This window comes from Artibeus jamaicensis, unplaced genomic scaffold (genome assembly GCF_021234435.1).
Source record: "Artibeus jamaicensis isolate MK-2021 breed Jamaican fruit bat unplaced genomic scaffold, CSHL_Jam_final scaffold_3222, whole genome shotgun sequence".
NCBI classification, from domain to species: Eukaryota; Metazoa; Chordata; class Mammalia; order Chiroptera; family Phyllostomidae; genus Artibeus; species Artibeus jamaicensis.
Genome location: NW_026522038.1, coordinates 623,768 through 642,973, shown reverse-complemented (window position 1 = coordinate 642,973; position 19,206 = coordinate 623,768). Strand labels below are relative to the sequence as shown.

The 19,206-nt window shown below is 37.8% G+C and overlaps 1 pseudogene; it reads right to left on the bottom strand.

Moving 5' to 3' along the window:
- The window catches only part of LOC119050151 (beta-enolase-like), a 60,644-nt pseudogene extending 44,716 nt beyond the window's left edge, over window positions 1-15,928 (bottom strand).
- Between the last annotated feature and the right edge of the window lie 3,278 nt (window positions 15,929-19,206).

The following is a 19,206-nucleotide window of genomic DNA, read 5'->3' as shown; positions in this document are numbered from 1 at the left end:
TCAGCATAGTACTGGAACTACTAGTCACAGCAATTAGACAACAAGAAGACATAAAAAGCATCCAAGTTAGAAAGGAGGAAGTAAAACTGTCATTATTCACAGATGATGTGATATTGTATAAAGAAAACATTAGAGACCCTACCAGAAAACTACTAGATCTAATAAATGAGTTTGGCAAAGCAACAGGATAAAAAATTAGTATTAAGAAATTGGTGGAGTTTTTATATACCAGTAATGAACTACCAGAAGAAAAATTAAGAAAACAATCCCATTTACTATTGTAACAACAACAAAAATAAGGTACCTAAGAATATATCTAACCGAGGAGATAAAAGAACCATACTCAGAAAGTTGTAAGATACTGGAGAAAGAAACTGAGAAAGATACAAATAAGTGGAAGCATATACCATGTTCATGGGTAGAAAAAAATTAACATCATTAAAATTTCGATACTACTCAAAGCAATCTACAGATTCAATGCAATTCCTATTAAGATAGAAATGATATATTTCACAGATCTAGAACAAATACCCTTCCTGCTAAATTTAGATGGAACCAAAAAAACACCAGAAATAGCCTCAGCAATTTTGAGAAAGAAAAAGTTGGAGATATCACATTACCTGATACCAAACTGCACTACAAGGCCACACCGATTAAAACAGCATGGTACGGGCACAAGAACAGGTATATATTGTAGATCAATAGACTAGAGTATACAGCACAGAAAAAAAAACCATGACTTCATGGTCAATTGATATTTAACAAAGAAGGCAAGAAAATACAATGGGCTAAAGTTAGTCTCTTCAAAATTAATGGTGTTGGAAAAATTGGACAGATACATGCAAAAAATGAAACTAGACCACCAACTCACACCAAACACAAGCATAAACTCGAAATGGATTAAAAACTTAAATGTAAGTCACAAAACCATAAAAATCCTAGAAGGAATTTTACATAGGCAGTAAAATTTCAGATCTTTATCACAACAATATTTTTCTGATATTTCCTCAGGCAAGGAAAACAACAGAAAAAACCCAAACAAATGAGACCACATCAAACTAAAAATCATTTCACACATCAAAAGAGACCATAAACAGAGTAAAAAGGGAACCCACTGACAGAGATCATATTTGCCAATGATAGATCTGATAAGGGTTACTTTCCAAAATACACTTATAAAAGAACTTATGCAATTTAACACCAAGAAGAGAAACAACCCAATTTAAAAATGAGCAAAGGGCCTGATTAGACACTTCTGCAAGAGGACATACAGATGGCCAATAGGCATATGAAAAGATGTTCAGTGTCACTAATCATCAGAGACATGCAAATTAAAACCAAGTAGCTTCTTAATGTTCAGACACACATGCTGATCATAAACTTAGTGTGTGTCTCAAAGAAGTTAATGTCTCACTAATTATGTATTTTAAAATCATCTAATACACAAGTGCTAGGTACTTTGACAAAAGCTACCATATGAAAGTACTTTTATTTTTTATATGGTTCTCTCCCAAAGGAGCTCAGAGTACTTACCAGATTGCCCGTTGTTACATTCACAACATCTTTGTGAAGGAGAAAGCAGAAATTACTCTGTTCATTTTTAATATTAACATTTAGATAATATACCCTTAAGATGCTCTGTAAAACTTAAGAAAGCTTCTGTGTCCATCTGCATGATGCCTATAACCTAGACAAAACCTGAGAAAATCACCATCACAAGTGAGTGAACAATTTATAGCAATGAAGACTTAAATGTCCTCCAGAAGCAAGATTCTGTGTTCTCTCTGCTTAACACATTTCAGGTAATAATTGGAGTCTCCATATTTTAAGTTTTGATATAAAGCTGCTTACTGTGGATCTTTTTATCAATGGACATGGAGTTCAGTCCATATCTGAACTGTGAAAAGGACCTAAACTTTTGTCCCTGAAAACCTTAAGTGAGCGGAAATAGGAGTTTTTTTGCTCATATGAAATAGGAGTTTTCATATAACGTAAACAATGGCCCATATCTGGGGTGGGGATGGTTGGGACAATCATTAACCTTTTGAATACATATAGATATTTACAATAGCTTTATACGGCTTATGTAAACAATATATATTTGCAAGGAGGGTTATATGAGGACTAGCTCTTAAGCCAGTGTTTTCAAAAATATATATTCTGCACTAGTTGCATAATATGCTTCTTGAAATAAAAAGTCAATAAATTTGGTAAACTGTTTACTATTATTTCCTTTTAGATATTAACCATACATATATACAGTAGTATGGAAAATCTCTGAGCTGTCTAAAATAAGAGAAAACAAAACTGTTTTCAACATTGTAAAGACTTCAGAAACTTATTTTAACACCAAACTCTTTTTCATGCAGCACCCATAGGACATAGACATTGGGAAAACAACCTTAATTCATTTTTTTGGAGTATTTATTGTGTTTGTTTCATTTCCTCTACACTAGAGAGCTGTGTAAGCCATGCTGTTTAAGGTAAAAAAGTCACAATCTAGAAGAGATACCATATGGTGTTTATGATATAAAAACATGTAAAAGGTGATATAAAATAGTAAATGCTAAATTCCAAATGACTGACAGAGGTAAGAATGTACTCTAGAAATAAACAGAAAGGTGTAGTACAGGGAGTAAGATTTTATAGAAGGTTGGTGCCAATGACTGGTGGTACCTGGAAGTGGCTCCTTCAGCAAGTGATTAGGTCATTAAGGCGGTCTCTTCTGAATGTGGTTAGTAGGCTTATGGAAGACCCTACAGCTATCTTAACCTCTTCGGCCATGTGAAAACACAGAGAAAAGACCATAAAACAAAGAGAAGGCTCTCACCAGACACTGAATCTGCTGGTGCCTTAATCTTGGAATTTCTAGCCTCTAGAACCATGAGACAGAAAGTTTTGCTGTTTATAAGCTTCCCTTCTCTACAGTCTTTATAGTTTATAAGACAGCTATTAGAGCAGACTGAATGGACTAAGATAGTTGGATTGTCTCAGGCTATAAAGAGAGGGGCAAAGAAGTCAGTGTGTGGGGTGTGGGTGGAGAGGGGAAGGAGCCCAAGCATGGATGGTATGCCATCTTCCGAGGATGAGCAATGAATACATGAGTGACTATAGGCATACTTAGTAATGACATATTAAGGAAAATAGGCTTTATACTCCAATCATTAGACTAGATATAACAGTAAATCATTAGACATCACCTCAGACCCAAAGGTGGCTGCTGCCACCATTGTTCAGCCTGTGGCTCTTTTCATTTTCTATCATAGTGCTTGACTCTGTTCACGCCTATCTAGCATATTTGCAGTATTGCAGCAGGAATACAATCGGAGATCTACATAACATATATCTAAATATTTAAAGTAGCAAATTTGGAAAATTTGAAAGTAGCCCCTATTATGAGCTGAACTGTTTCCTCTCCAAATTCATTTGTCGAAAACCTAACCCACAGAACCTTAGAATGTGACTGTCTTTGGAGATAGTCTTTAAAGAAATGATTCCATTGAACTGAGATCTTTAGAGTGGGTTCCTACTCCAATATGATTGATTTGCTTGTAAGAAGAGGAAATTAGGACACAGACATGTATGAAGAGAAGATAATGTGAAGACACAGGGGGGGGAGCAAGTGAAAAAGAGAGGCCAGTGAAAAAAGTAACCCTGCTGACAACTGAACCTTAGACTTCTAGCCTCCAGAATTTCGAGAAAATAAGTTTCTCTTATTGCAGCCCTAGTCTGCTGTGGTTCATTATGGCAGCCGTGAGAAAACTAATACAGATCCCAAATATGTCCCATCCTAATCCTTAGAACCTGTGCATATAGTGAGGTATCACTAATCAGGTAATCTTTTTATGGCAAGATGACCTTAAAATAGGGCTATTATCCTGAATTTTCTTGATGGGTCAGAGTAATCACAAAAATCCTTAAAGGCACAGAGCTTTTTTTGTCTGCTGACTGAAGAGAAAGAAAGATTAAAAACTCCATGAACTCTTGCTGGTCTGAGGACAGAGGGGCCATGTGAGGAGGAATGCAGGTGGCTTTAAGGAGCTGAGAGTAGGGCCCCTGAATGAGTCAGAAGGAAATGTGGACCTCAGTCCTACAACCACAAGGAACTGAATATTGTCAAAGCCCGAAAGAGCATGAAACAGGATTCTCCCCCAAATCCTCCATAAGACCCTCAGCCAGTCAAACCATAACTTTGGTCTTATGAAACTCAAAGCAGAAACCACAGTGCATTTGGACTCCTGACCTACAGAGCTCTGAGATAGTGAATTGGTGTTAAGATGGTAAGTTTGTGGTCATTTGTTATAGAGAAATAGGAAACTAGTACCTAGAATTCTAGCTGATCTAGAATTCTAATGCCCTTAGAATTTTAGATCAGCTCAGGATAATGGGAGTGGTAGGCCTAGAGTCCATACACCTTCTCTTCCTACCCCCAGCCCCATCCCTTACTGTGACGTTTGGGACCCTTGAGCGTATATGTTGTCACTTCACCTGCACCATCAGCAAACAGCTATTTGCTGGATACTCTTTGGACCTAGGCATGCACAAAATCGTCCTCTCAGGAGGACGATTCAGAGAAGAGTCCCACATGGGCCCTAGAAGCAGGCCCCGGGCTGTTTGGGAATAAAATATCAGGGTTGCAAGTATCTGGGGTATATAGTTCAGATTAGGGAACAAAAAGCTCTTGACAGGTAACTGGTCTGGCCTACAGATCTTTTTCTGGGGACTGAGTGTGGAGAGTTGGGAGGGAGCCATGGTCAGAGGAGGGCCAAGTGGACCCTCTGAGTTCAGGACCCACGGTACAGGCTTCTGCTAACAGTGTCCAGTGATGATACAGACGCTCATTAGTGCTTGAAATCTCTAAAATGCAAGTTTTTTCTATGCAAAATGGCTTAAAAATTTACTTTTAAGTCATAAGAATAAGATGATAAAAATGGAATTTGAGGTGGATTTGAAGTGAAAGAGATTGCAAGAAGAATTACCAGATGATAATACATTGCAGTAATCTGAACACAAAGTGAAGAGCAAAGAAATGCAGGGAGTAATAACAGAAGTGTGTAAAAAATACCAGTGAAATTGTCATTTAAAATATTGTTGAATTTGATATCTAATGGTATTTCTAACTGGGCAGGTTACATTTCGGTTAATGCTGTGGCATGGGGATTCACAATGCCATGGAAGGAAAGAAGTAGTTTGCTATAACTAGCATCCTGGGGGTACCTGAAACTGTTGAGTATATGTGATTTTGGGGAGTACAAAGGGATGACAATTAACCTTAGAGTGTGATAAGGAACAGGCATGGAGAAAAAGAAAGGGTGTGCGCAGAATATGAAGCTTTTGCAGAGGGTCCCTGCTAAGACGACACATCTGAAAGAAAAAGTGAGCCTCTGGGTCAGGTAAACCTGAACCTGGAATATCCCCCTTTCCCTTCCATGACCTGCTTCTCCCTTAAATTTCTTGCCTCTGAACCACTGATTCTCTCTTTGATGTGCTGACTTTGGGCTAGTAACCTTGTCTGTATTTTCTATCTCTGAGTTTGTTCCTGTTTACTCACTCTGCTCCCTCATAAGCAGGTCCCGGACTCAGTGTTTCTGATCTCGTCTCTACCCTTGGTTCTATCCCATTACAGCTGATTGAGTTGGAAAGCTTGAGACCTTTTGTCTAGCAATATGGGGTGGTAGGTCCTCAAGGTTAAACACAGTGATATGGAGAATAAAGATTAGGGAAAAAAGGTAGAGATTAGGTAGTAAGAGCTGGTATAAAAAAATCTCTTGTCAGAAAAAATTAAAAGAAAATCAATTGATGAATCAATCATTTAATCATAATCTTATCACTTTATATTATTGATTTTCTAGGGAATTTTAAGAGTGTGCAATCTAAAAATTAATTTGGTGCTCATTATTTGGAGAATGAAGGCAGAGGCAGTGTTCAGGGAGTTTTGTAATTATATTTCTCGTTTCTGTGCTCTCAGAATGTCAGAAATGACCCCAATCTTATTGATTTGACATTGCTGGAAACGAAATGCCATGTGAGCACTTGGCTGAAGATGCCGGGTAAACTGTGAGTATTCCTGCAAACAGGATGTCAGTCATATGCAGTGGAGAGCCATCCAGTATTTTACTCTGTACTTTTTACCGTATAGTCCTCTATACTGAGGACTACAGTATGTGCTTGGTTTACAGTGATAAAAATACAAAACCCCTGCCCTCAAGAAGTTTACATTTTAAAGATGTGGGGTAGACAAAATTAACATAAAATAAATAAAATGCTTTTAGAGACAAGGTGGGTAAAAGTAGGTTTACAGTTGACCATATGGAAAAGACATACAGGTTTTGATTATTACAATAGCTTTATCAACGTCATGTTTTGCTTACTCACAACTGTGAACCTACCTGTGCCTACCCCTGTACAGAAATCAACTGTCTTCTAATTTTAAATGCAAATTGCTTTTTCATGTGTTCTCCAAATTTTTCTAATGGTGCCATTTTCTAAACTTCACTACACCAAAACTTTCCCATGAATTTTGAAAGTAGCTTGATCAATGTATCTTCCTTAGATGTTTATTTGCTTCTCAGTAACTCTAGAATTAAGCTTCAGCATGTCTTTGATTTATGCAGTAGCCAAATCAGACACCTGGGATTCAATAAAGGCTCCTTTCTTAGCAAGGAAATCTGTTGGTCCCTATAGCTTGTCATTTTTACCTTTTTGACATATCTAGAATTGTCCTTGTCTAATCCAATTTTATGCTTACTTAACTAAATGACATTATTTATTGCTTAGGGTTATTTAAATAGTCCACTAACTGGTCTTTCTGCCTCAATTTGAGTGAGAGTCTCTAATTTATCCCTTACCCAGAATGACCTTAAAGCTCTAACATGATCATGTCATTTTCTTATTTATAATTTTCAAAGCCTTCTCATCAGCAAGAATAAGGTGCAAATAGCCTTGCTTGGCTTACATAGCCTTTTGTGACCTGTCCTCTCTCTACCTCACCAGGCTCAGTTTCAGTACTTGAATAATTTTAACCACATCTTTCTATATTTCCTTTAGAAAAAGGAAGGCCCTTATTTATGTTTGGTAAAATCAGGGAATGAGTCAATATGCATTGACTTGTGTATATTTATCAACTATAAATGCAGGACGATGCTGAGAGCTGTCTGTCAGAGTGCTCCACTGGTGGAAATGTCTGTGTGAAGCCGACAGGAGCAGTTAGTGTGGATGATCTGGTTTTCTGTTTAAATGAAGCACAGGTTCTGTCTGGGGTGAGGAACACTTCATTTTCTGCTGAAAAAAAAAAACCAAATTATTTAGTGTGGTAGAAGAGGTTCTCTTAAGGAAAACTGGCAAGCAATGAAAAAGGCACATTGTCATTAGCAGAAAAAAATTTAAGTAGGCACCTTTAAAAAATTATTACATGGTTACTTCTATAAATGTGAACAAAATATGCATTGGTAATTACCTTTTAAATAATAATGGACAGAGTAGAATTATGTAGAATTTGCAATTTTTGGTGTTTATACATTTTATTTTTGTTTTTATCATGCTTTAATATTTCAAATACATCCTTTTGAAAAACTCTCCTGACAGAAGTTTAAAATCTCTGCACAACCATCTTGCTTGAATATCACTGTTTGAATGATCATATCAGAAGATGAACAGAATTGATAGCAATGTTTTCCTAGATTTATAATAGGAGCAGAGTGCTTATGCTGTCTAATGCCGGCATTTTTTATAACACAACAATTGGTCACTAAGTAAAATCTACAGTAGGCAACCCATAGTCTCATTTCCATCTGCTTCTCTCTTTCTAAACATAATTGCCTCCAATCACCTCTTGTTCTATGCGTTTTTAAAACTGTGTAGAAGTGCTTTCTTTATTGATACAATATGGGATATCTCAGCTTTATCCCCATAGGTTGAGGTGTGCCTGTGATAACCTTGCCAGGTTAGAGATGTTATATTGGCAATGGATTGCTCTAAGTTGCTGTATACTGTGTAGCCTTATAAAAGGTTCAGCTTTCTTTCAAAATCTTTGCAAACCATTTGTACTATGCTGAATAATTTCTTGAATGAGTTCATTCATCTTCAGCTGTTTCACATACACATACTCTGAAAGAGATGAGTCACTAAGAGTGAACCTTGAGCACCAACTGAAGCTCTGCCAAGGTAAACATCGTGCCACATAAATCAGCACTTCCTTCAGCTCTGTTGCCTGTGGACTAAGGAAGAATGGGCATCACATACCCAGAAGCCCTCCACTCTCCACTCTCCCTGAACAGAGAGTAAAGGGAAGCTCCAGGGATAGGGAGATCCTGACACAGCCAATCAAATCGTTCTGAATTGGAAAGGCTGAGAGAAGCTAGGAGACAGAAAATACCATAAAAATGAATCAAGTTAATTTCACGCTTTTCCACCTTTAACTTTTGCACAAATTAAATTTAATGCTTCTCAGCCTGAGTGGTCTGCATACAAAATGGTACCAGAGTGGCTGGGACTGATGGAGTGTTATTTACAAAATTGTAAAAAAATATATTTGTTCTGTGATCATGACTAGCTTCGCAGTAATTAAAAATGTCCTCTTTCCCCTTTTAAAAGTATGAAAACTCTTGTAATTCACACAGCATGAACATGAAACCGTTTACTATTTCTTGATATGAGATACCACGTTAAGGTAACCTTAAGTATTCCGACATTTCTTAATTTCAATTTCAACAGAAAAGTGGGGAATTTTGCTCATTGGATGATTATCTTTGGCACTTTCCTGTTCTAATACTTGAACATCTAAATAGGGTCCATCATTGGTGACTGTCTCAACATAAATATTGGAATAAAATGCCACAAGACAGGGCGATGTGGCCTGTGACGGTCCCTGCCACATAGGGAAGCAGGCACAGGCACATTTCCAGCATTCGCTAGGACTGCTGGCACCCTGCTGCATCTAAGAGAAAACAAGTTCATCCTAACCACGGCCCACACAAGAGGGCCCTCAGCAGTAGCTAAGAGTTAGCGTGCCTGACTTGTAAATCTTTGTGAGAAAGTTATTCACAAAGGTATTCTGCTTTTCCTCTTTGATTTCTAGTCTACTGTATAATATCAGTTTACCAAGAAGCTCTGAAGGATTCGGGGCTTACAGAAAACATCTCCTTCTTCTAGACCTGTTCCCTCAGAAAAGAGGAAATGATAGGAGCCTTCTGGAAGCTTGTATGTTGTAAGAGCCAGACGGAGAATTTAGCGATAAGGAAGGAAACTGACAGAGTCGTCAAAAACAAATTTGTTTTGTCCATTTTTCATCTCAGTTAAAATACTCCTCCTGCACTTTAACACTCCTAGAGCATTTTTCTCTATTCTAAAATATGTTAACATTCCTAATAACATTTTTTATCTCACTTTTTAATTTATTTTTAATGATCATCTTCCAATTAGTTGATATACAACATTATATTAGTTTTAGGTGTACAAATCACTGGTTAGTCATTTACATACCTTATAAAGTGATGACACTAATAAGTTTAGTAGCCATCTGACACCACATGTAGTTATTACAATATTATTGACCATATTCCCTACGCTGTACTTTATATCCTTGTGACTATTTTTATAACTGGCTAGTTGTACTTCTTAATCCATTCCCATTCTTTGACAATTCTCCCCAACCTCTCTCCCATCTACAAATCACCAATTTTATCTCTGTAGCTATGAATTTGTTTGTTTGATTCCACATATAAGTGAAATCATATGATATTTATCTTTGTCTGACTTATTTTACTTAGCATAATACCCTTTATGTACATACATGTTTTCCCAAATGTCAAGATTTTTTTTATGGCTAAGTATTAATCCATTATATTCACTACATCTTCTTAATTAATTTAACTATCAATTGACAATTAGATTGCTTCTTTGTAGGTAAACATAGGGGTGCATATATTTGAATTAGCGTTTTGAAGTTCTTTGGATAAATACCCAGAAGTGAAATTGATGGATCATACGATAGTTCTATTTTTAAATTTTTAGGGAACCTCATCATGTTTTTCATAGCAACTGCATCAATTTATAATCTCTCCTACACTGCATGAGGATTCCCCTTGTTCCACGTCCTTGTCAACACTTGTGTGTTGATTTATTGATGACCACCATTCAATAGGTGTGGGGTGATATCTCATTGTGGTTTTGATTTACATTTCCCTGATGATGAGTGATCTTGAGCATCTTTTTATATGTCTGTTGGCCATCTACATGTCTACTTTGAAGACATGGGTATTTAGGTTCACTGACCATGCTAATCAGATTGGGGGTTTTCTTGGTGTTGTGTTAATTCCTGATTAACTCTTATTGGCTGTGTCATTGGCAAATAGCCCTGCCCTTCAGTAAGTTATGCCTCAGGTTTCTTCATGGTGTCCTCTGCTGCACAAAACCATTTAGTTCGGTGTAGACCCATTTGTTTGTTTGTTTTCTTTTGATTCATGTCCAATAAGAAAGACCCCAAAATAATCACTAAGGGAGATGTTAATGTGTTTACTGCCTATGTTTTCTTCTAGGAATTTTATAGTTTCAGGTTTTACATTTAAGCTTTTAATCCATTTTTTACTTATTTTTGTATGTGGTATAAGAAAGTAGCCTAGTTTTACTTTATTTTTTTTTGCATGCATATGTCCTGTTTTTTCAAGGTCATTTATGGAAGAGACTATCTTTATCTAATTGTATATTCTTGCTTCCTTTGTCATAGATTAATTGATAATATAGGTGTAGGTTTATTTCTGGGCTCTCCTTTCTGTTCCATTGATCTATGTGTCTGTTTTATAACAGTTCCACGCTTTTTTGATTACTATAGCTATATAGTATAGTTTGATAGCAAGAAGATTGATATTTCCAACTTTGTTTTTCTCAAGATTTATTTGGCTAGTCAGGGTCTTTGTGATTCCATATAAATTTTAGGATTATTTGTTCAAATTCCAGGAAAAATGTCATTGGTATTTTTATAGGAATTGCATTGAATTTGTAGATTGTTCTGAGTTACTATGGACATTTTAACAATGTTAATGTTTCATATCCATGAGCATGATATATTCTTCTATTTATTTGCGTCTTCTTCAGTTTACCTCTTCAATGTCTTATTGTTTTCTGAGTATGGTCTTTTGACACCTTGGTTAAGTTTATTCCTAGGTATTGTTGATGCAGTTATAAATGGAATTATTTTCTTGATTTCTCTATTTTACTGCTTGTTATTGTATAAAAATGTAAATAATTTCTAAGTACTAATTTTATATCCTGCTACTTCACTGAGTGTGTTTATTAGTACTAATAGTTTTTTTTTTGTAGAATCTTTAGAGTCCTCTCTATATAGCATTATGTCATCTGCAAATGACAGTTTTACTTGTGTCTTTTTACTATGGATGTGATATATATTTTTCTCGTGTGATTGCTCTGGGTAAGACTTCCAATACTATACTAAATAAAAGTGGTAAAACTAGACACCCTTGTCCTATTCTGATATTATAGAAAAAAGCTTTTAACCCTGGCTGATGTGGCTCAGTGAATTGAGTGCTGGCCTGCAAACCAAAGGATCACCAGTTCAATTCCCAGTCAGGGCAATTGCCTGGGTTGCCTATCAGGTCCCCAGTAGAGGGTACATGAGAGGCAACCACACACTGATGATTCTCTCTCTCTTCTGCCTCCTTTCCCCTCTCTCTAAAAATAAAATCAATCAATCTTTTAAAAAACTAAAGCTTTTCACTGTTGAGTATGCTGTTAGCTATAGATTTGTCATATATGCTCTTTATTATGATGAGATATCTTCTCTCCTCACTTTGTTGAAAATTTTTGTCATACATCCATGTTGGATGTTGTCAAATGCTTTTTCTGCATCTACAGATATGATCATATGATTTTTTGTTTTGATTTTGTTTGTGTGGTGTATTATATTAATTGATTTATGGATATTGAACCAAAGTTGTATCCTGAGAATAAATCCCACTTGATCCTGACATATGATCTTTTTAACGTATTGCTGAACTCAGTTTGATAATATCTTGTTGAGAAATTTTGCTTCTTTGTTCATCAGGAATGTTGGTATATAATTATTTGTGTAGGGTCTTCATCTAATTTTGATGTCAGGGTAATGCTGGCCTTATAAAATATGTTTGGAAGTGTGCCTCCCTCTTTAATGTTTTAGACTCATTTGAGAAGAATAAGTGTTAATTCTTCTTTGAATACTTACTAAAACTTACCTTTGAAGCCATTTGTTGTAAGACTTTTGTTTGTTAAGAGTTTTTGATTACTGATTTAATTTCATTTACAGTTATCAGTCTGTTCAGTTTCTGTTGCCTCCCAATTGAGACTTGAAAGATTATATATTTCTAGAAATGTATCGATTTCATTTGCATTGTCCAATTTGATGGCATATAATTAATTGTTCATAGTATTTTCTGTGGTGTTGGTTGCCATTTCTCCTTTATTTTATATGCTTTATATGTAAAGAGTATTTGGATCCTTTCTTTTTATTTCTTGATATGTCAGGATAAGTGTTTATCAATTTTGTTTTTTCTTTTCAAGGGACCAGCTCTTGGTTTCATTTTTCTTTTCTATTTTTTTAGTATCTATTAATTTTCACTCTGATCTTTATTTCTTTCTTCTAATTCACTTAAGCTTTCTTTGTTCTTCTTGTTCAACTTTGTTAAGGTGAAAAGTTAAATTGTTAACTGGAGAATTTTCTTGATTCTTGAGGTAAGTATTGCTAATAATTTTTTTTCTAGAACCACTTTGGTTATGTCCTATAGATTTGGGTGGTTGTGTTTTCATTTTCATGTGTATCAAGGTATCTTTTGATTCTCCTTGATATTACTGTTAACACAATAGTAGTTTAGTAGCATGTTATTTAGCTTCTATGTGTTTGTGCGGTTTACCATTTTCTTCTTGTAGTTGATTTCTAGTTTCATACCTTGTGATTAGAAAAGAGGCTTGATATGATTTCAATTTTCTCAAATTTACTGAGACTTGTTTTTCAGACTATCATGTGGTCTATCCTGGGAAATGTTGCATATATACTTGAAAGAATGTATATCCTGATGCTTTTGGGTGAAGTGTTCTAAAAATAGCAATTATGCCCATCTGATCGAGTGTGTGATATTTTATTATTTAAAGTTCTTTATATATTTTGGATATTCGATTACAGTTGATATTCAATATTTTACTAGTTTCAACTATACAGCATAGTGGTTAGATATTGATGTAACTTATGAAGTGATTCCCTGATAAGCCTAGGGCCCACCTGGACTCATGCATAGCTATTGCAATATCGACTATATTCTTTCTGCTTTACTTGACATCTCTGTGAGTATTTTGTAACTGTCGATTTATACTTTTTAATGCCTGTGTGCTTCAAGAGAATGTATATCCTGCTGTTTTGGGGTGAAATGTTATAAAAATATTAATTAGATCCATTTGGTCTAAAATGTCATTTAGGGCCACTGATTCCTCATTGATTTTCTGTCTAGATGATCTATTCACTGATGTCAAAAGGGTGTTGAAATGGCCTACTATTAGAATATTACTGTTGATCTGTCTCTATATGTCTGTCAATATTTGTCTTATATATTTAGGTGCTTCTACATTGAATGCATGGATGTTTAGAAGTGTTATATCCTCTTCTTGCTTTGATCTTTTATTGTTAGGAAATGCCCTGCTTTGTTACAGCCTTTGTTTTAAGGTCTATTTTGTGTGGTGTAAGTATTCCTATTCCAGCTTTATTTCATTCCATTTGCATGAAATGTCTTTTTCCATTCATTTAATTTCAGTTGGTGTGGATCTTTCAATTTGAAGTGGGTCTTATGTACACAAGATGGGTCTTGTTTTCTTTCCCAGTCGGCTCCATGGACAGGCCAATGTCAGCCCACACTTGTGCAGGCTCAGGGCTGTTTGGTAGGAGCTACCAACTAACCTGTCACTGGTTGCCCCTTGTGCTGGTCTTGGAGCAGCTTGGGTGAGCTATTCTGTGAATGGAGGATGGCTGCCACTTGTGCCGGCCTTGGAATCCTTTCATGGGCACTATGATGGGAGCGGAGGCCAGGCCAATTTGTGTCAGGCTTATGGTGGATTAGTTGGAAGTACATTACAATCAGGACTGGCTACCACTTATAGAAGTTTTGGGGTCACCTGATGGGAGTTACAGTGCATATTGAGATCAGTGGCTGCTTTTGCTATGCTTGGGGACTCCTGTGCTTAGGAGCTACCATGCACCTGAGACTGGCCGCTGCTTTTGTGGGATTTGCAGGCCTTTGAGAAAGTCTGTAGCACAAGTCTAGGGCAACCCCTGATCATAAGAAATTTTAATTCCTTTGAGTGAGTCCATAGCATGAGCTGAGTCAGGCTGTTCCTGCAGAAGAGCCATTGAAGAGGCTCAGGCCAGGTGACTGAATTTGGCGGTGGCAGCTTCTCAGGGAATCTCCAGGGTACAGCACATGGTGTTAACCTGGTTAATAAAGAGCACAGATTTGGTGTCTGCCTGTGCCCAGTGGCTCGGTGAGAGAAGAGCTCAACAAAGGGACAATGGCACCTGTCAGCATTTCTACCCCAGAGACAGTTGCCATGACCCAGCACCCCCAGCTCCCATGAAGTTTGTCAGTTTAGTTCCTCACTGTATGTCCCTACTCTGTTTGAGTTGCTGGCCCTGGGCTGGAGCTCAGAGCAAGTGAATTTGTAAATGAGTCTGTGTGTAGCCCTTTGAAAAACAGCACCTCAGTCTCTACCAGCCCTTTGTCTTTCTCAGGCACAGTCCTCACTGGTTTTCACAGACAGTTCTTATAGAGACTCCTCTTCCCACATTAGTGCCCCAGCATAGGAAGCCTGGTGTGAAGCTGGGACGTCTCCTCCTCAGAGAAACCTTCACAGCCCAAATATCCCTCCTGATTCTTAATCATCACACCATGGGTATGGGGCCTGCCCTATCTCCATCTTCACCTCTCCTGCCTGTCTCCGTGATACTTTTTCTTTATATCCTTGTCCTAGGATTTCTTTCAGTTAGTCTTTGGGTGCTTCTCAGTGGTGGTTGTTCTGTAATTTAGTTGTAATTTGGGTGTGATATTGGGAGAAGGTGAGCACAAAATTTACCTCCTTTGCCATATTGACCAGAAGTCTTAACATACCTAATAACTCTTGAGGGAAGCTTTTTCCGGCAGTGACGCTGAGTAAGCTCCTTGCCTTGTGATGGCGAGTAAAAGCCAAATGCAGAAGCTTGCATTTTTGCTGGCAGCCCTCGCTGATTTTGGCTGATTTTGCTATAACATTCTGTTGAGGCAAAAGAGGTGGTACAAAGTTTTTTAAATTATTATTTTTTCTTTTTCTCAGTCTGGGAATGAATATAATGGCATTAGTGATGCAAATGGAGACACCAGGTTGCCACAATGTTCATCCTTTCTTCCCAGTACAAGGACACCCTTATAAAAAGAGGAGAGGATGCTGACACCTACTGAACCATATACGCCTCGTCTGTACCACAAGAAGAAGGCGGGAAAACACAGTAACAGGAAGTGCGCTTACTTCCAGCTAAACTACATCTTCTTCCCTAGATACCATTTAAAGGCTCTTTGATCATTTTGGGGCACCACAACAGCTCTATAACATATGACATGAACCTCAAAGATTTCAACTTTTCACTAGGAATCACCGTGAACACTCCTGCTCTTGCCTTGAGCAACCTTAAACATCTGTGAAATGTTTTTTTCTTTAATCCAACCAAAGTATCTTTGAGAAATACTCTTTTACTTTTCCTCAATCTCATTATTTTCTTTCTTGCTAAGACTCCCCTTAAAATCTTGTAGCTAAGCCAGTGTTCATGCTTTTCTCTGCCGGAGCCCCTCTCCCTATTCCCATCCCCTTTACCTGTAGTAACTCCCTTTTTCCCACTCCCTCTTCCTTTCCCATCTTCACTTGCCATCTCATGGAATGGCGGCCCCTTAATTATCTTTGTAAAAGTTTCTCATATACCTCTGTGAAACCTCTCTGTCCCAGAAGAGTTAGTTGCCTCATCACTTGTGCTCCCAAAGTCCCATGAAAACCTTTCCATTACCACTTACCTAACTGCACTGTGGTTGTCTGCTCACATCCGTTCCTCCCCCTGGACTGTGATATCCTTCAGGGCATGACTGTGCCTTTGTCAACTTTGTGTCCCTAGTGTCCAACTGAGTACTAGGCACTCAATAAATGTTTGATAAGTGAACGAATCAAGAGCAGGATAAAAGAGAGGAAAGCAGAGAGCAGCATAAAAGAATTAGAGCAAGCTTATAAAAGCTACCATAAAAGGCTGTCTGCTGTCCGCCTGTCCCTCCCCAGGTCCCTGGGGGGAGATGGTGGGCACTGTCATTGTAGACAACATGAAGCAGCTTTGAAGAGAAAGCTGGAGCTGGTCAATATGATGTAGTAAAGCAAGTAAAACCACTGATCTGGTAGATGCTACCTCAGAGGTATGGGTTGTCAAATACCTGTGTGATGCAGGACTGGTAATTTTAAAAACACTTAGGTATGTTTACAACTGGGAGATAGAGCGGTAATCTGCAATATGTGATAATAATAATGATAATTTGCAGTTTATGAACTTACTGCAATGTGAAATATGTTTACTGCGTTAAGTACTTTTGTACATTATTGAGAATCATCTCAGGAACCCTGTGTCATTTTCACAATTTTATATAGCAAGAAAACAAAAAATTGAAGCTTAAAAAGTATAAGTACTTAGGCTAGGACGTCAGTTGAGTCCAGGATCAACTTTTGCCAGAGATGCACTCCAGGAAAGATTCCTGGAAAGTGATAAATCCATCAGCTCCGTGGAAGGAGTAGATGCCCTCTTGTGTGTGACCAAAGCAGGCCCCAGTTGAATGGAGGAGTCGCTGGTTGCCTATGATTTGCTGCTTTTTGCCAGGAGCAGTTCAGAAAATCCTTAATCATTTCCTAACAGTGTTTTATGAGAACATAGGCCAAAGGCTACGTTTTGCCAGAATCGTCGAGCTTACATTTTCAGAGCCTTAGCTTGGAGGAGCATTAATACAAAATGCCTCCGGAGTTTTATTTAGAACCTTAAGGGGAAAAAATTCCTCAGGACTCACATCCTCTTTTTCTTAACTAACGTCCACAAGAAAGTCTTTGCTGGCTATTCCTCTTGTATGTACTTATTCCAGGACCGTCCTGTGGTTTTTTACAAATTCATTCTCTCACTTAGTTACTCCCTCCCAACTGTTTTCTTTCCGTCCTCTAGTGCAGGGCACACAAAGCTTCCCACAGCCTCCCACTCTTCATGGAAAGTGTCTTCCACCTTTTTATTTACCTAAAGCCAGAACCTCCCTGATCTCCACAGACTGGGAATTGAATCGTGATCCTATGGTTCGCAGGCCCGCAGTCAATCCACTGAGCTACACCAGCCAGGGCCATTTTTTATTTTTTAAGTAGTAAATTTTTGATTATGCTATTTACACTTGTCCCATTTTTTTCTCCCCTTTATCCCCCTCCTCCCTGTGCTGCCCCAGCACCTCCAGCATTCCCCCACCTTAGTTCATGTCCATGGGTTGTATATGTAAGTTGTTTGGCTTCTCCATTTCCTATATTATTCTTAATGTGTCTCTGTCCATTTTGTGTCTACCTATTATTCTTCTTATTCCCTGTACCTTTTCCCCTATTCTTCCCCTCCCCACTGTAACCTTCCATGTGATCTCCATTTCTGTCATTCTGTTCCTGTTCTAGTTTGCTTAATTTTAATTTTTGTTTTTTAGGTTCACTTGTTGATAGCTGTGAGTTTGTTGTCATTTTACTGTTCATGTTTTTGATCTTCTATTTCTTAGATAAGTCCCTTTAACATTTCATACAATAAGGACTTGGTGATGATGAACTCCTTTAACTTGATTTTATCTGAGAAACACTTTTATCTGCCCTTCTATTCTAAATGATAACTTTGCTGAATAGAGTAATATTGGATGCAGGTTCTTGCCTTTCATGACTTCAGTTCTTTCTTTCCAGCTTCTTCTTGCCTGAAAGGTTTCTTTGGAGAAATCAGCTGACAGTCTTATGGAAACTCCTTTGTAGATAACTCTCCTTTTCTCTTGCTGCTTTTAAGATTTTCTCCTATCTTTAATCTTGGGTAACTGAATTATGATGTGTCTTGGTGTGTTTCTTTTTGGATACAAATTCTTTGGAACTCTCTGGGCTTCCTGGACTTCCTGGAAGTCCATTTCCTTCACCAGATTGGGGAGGTTTTCCTTCATTATTTTTTTCAAATAACTTTTCAATATCCTGCTCTTCCTCTTCTCCTTCTAGCACTTCTATGATTCAGATATTGGAATGTTTAACTCTCAGTTTTTTGCATTCTTCTTCCTTCATTCTGTTTTGGTTGGATGCTTATTTCTTCCTTTTGCTACAAATCATTGATTTGAGTCCCAGTTTTCTTCTCTTCACTGCTGGTTCTCTGTATATTTTCCTTTATTTCACTTTGTGTAGCCTTCCCTTCTTAGTTCATTTTTGTGATGATACTCAAATTAATTCTGTGAGCATCTTGATTACTAGTGTTTTGAACTAGGCATCAGTTAGGTTGTCTATCTCCTTATTGCTTACTTCTTTTTCTGGAGTTTTGATCTGTTTTTTCATTTCAGCCATATTGGCACACATGTTCCACGATAAGAAGCAGAGTCGTAGCTATTCACCAGGGCAGGGCAACCCCCTTTGTTCTGTGGGGGAGGGATCGGAGAGGGAACAATGCCACTAGCTCCGCTCACATCTCACTTTCTGTCACCTCCCTTGCTTCCCACAAGCAAATTGTGCCCTCCTGGTGCTGATTCCTGGGTGGGTGGGTTTGTGTACATTTAGGACCCCATGGGTCTCTCCAATAAACTCTCCTGTGAGGCTGGGAGTTTCTTCCACCACTGAAACCCCCACAGATTTTTTACAGTCAGAGGTTTTGAATCTTTAGTTTCCTGTGCTGGAACCCTAGCTTTTGAGGTCCATCTTGCTCCCCCACTGTTCCTTTTGGTTTACTTGTACGTGAATGTGGGATGGCCTGTGTGGTCCTCAGCCTTGCATTGTCGCATGTCCTCTGTGCCCCGCTGCCTTCTCCACCCTTCCTACTGGTCTAGATGAATGTTTCTTTAATGCCTTGGTTGTTGGACTTCCATGCAATTGATTTTCTGGCAGTTCTGATTGTTCTCTGTTTTTAAATTTGTTGTTATTCTTCTG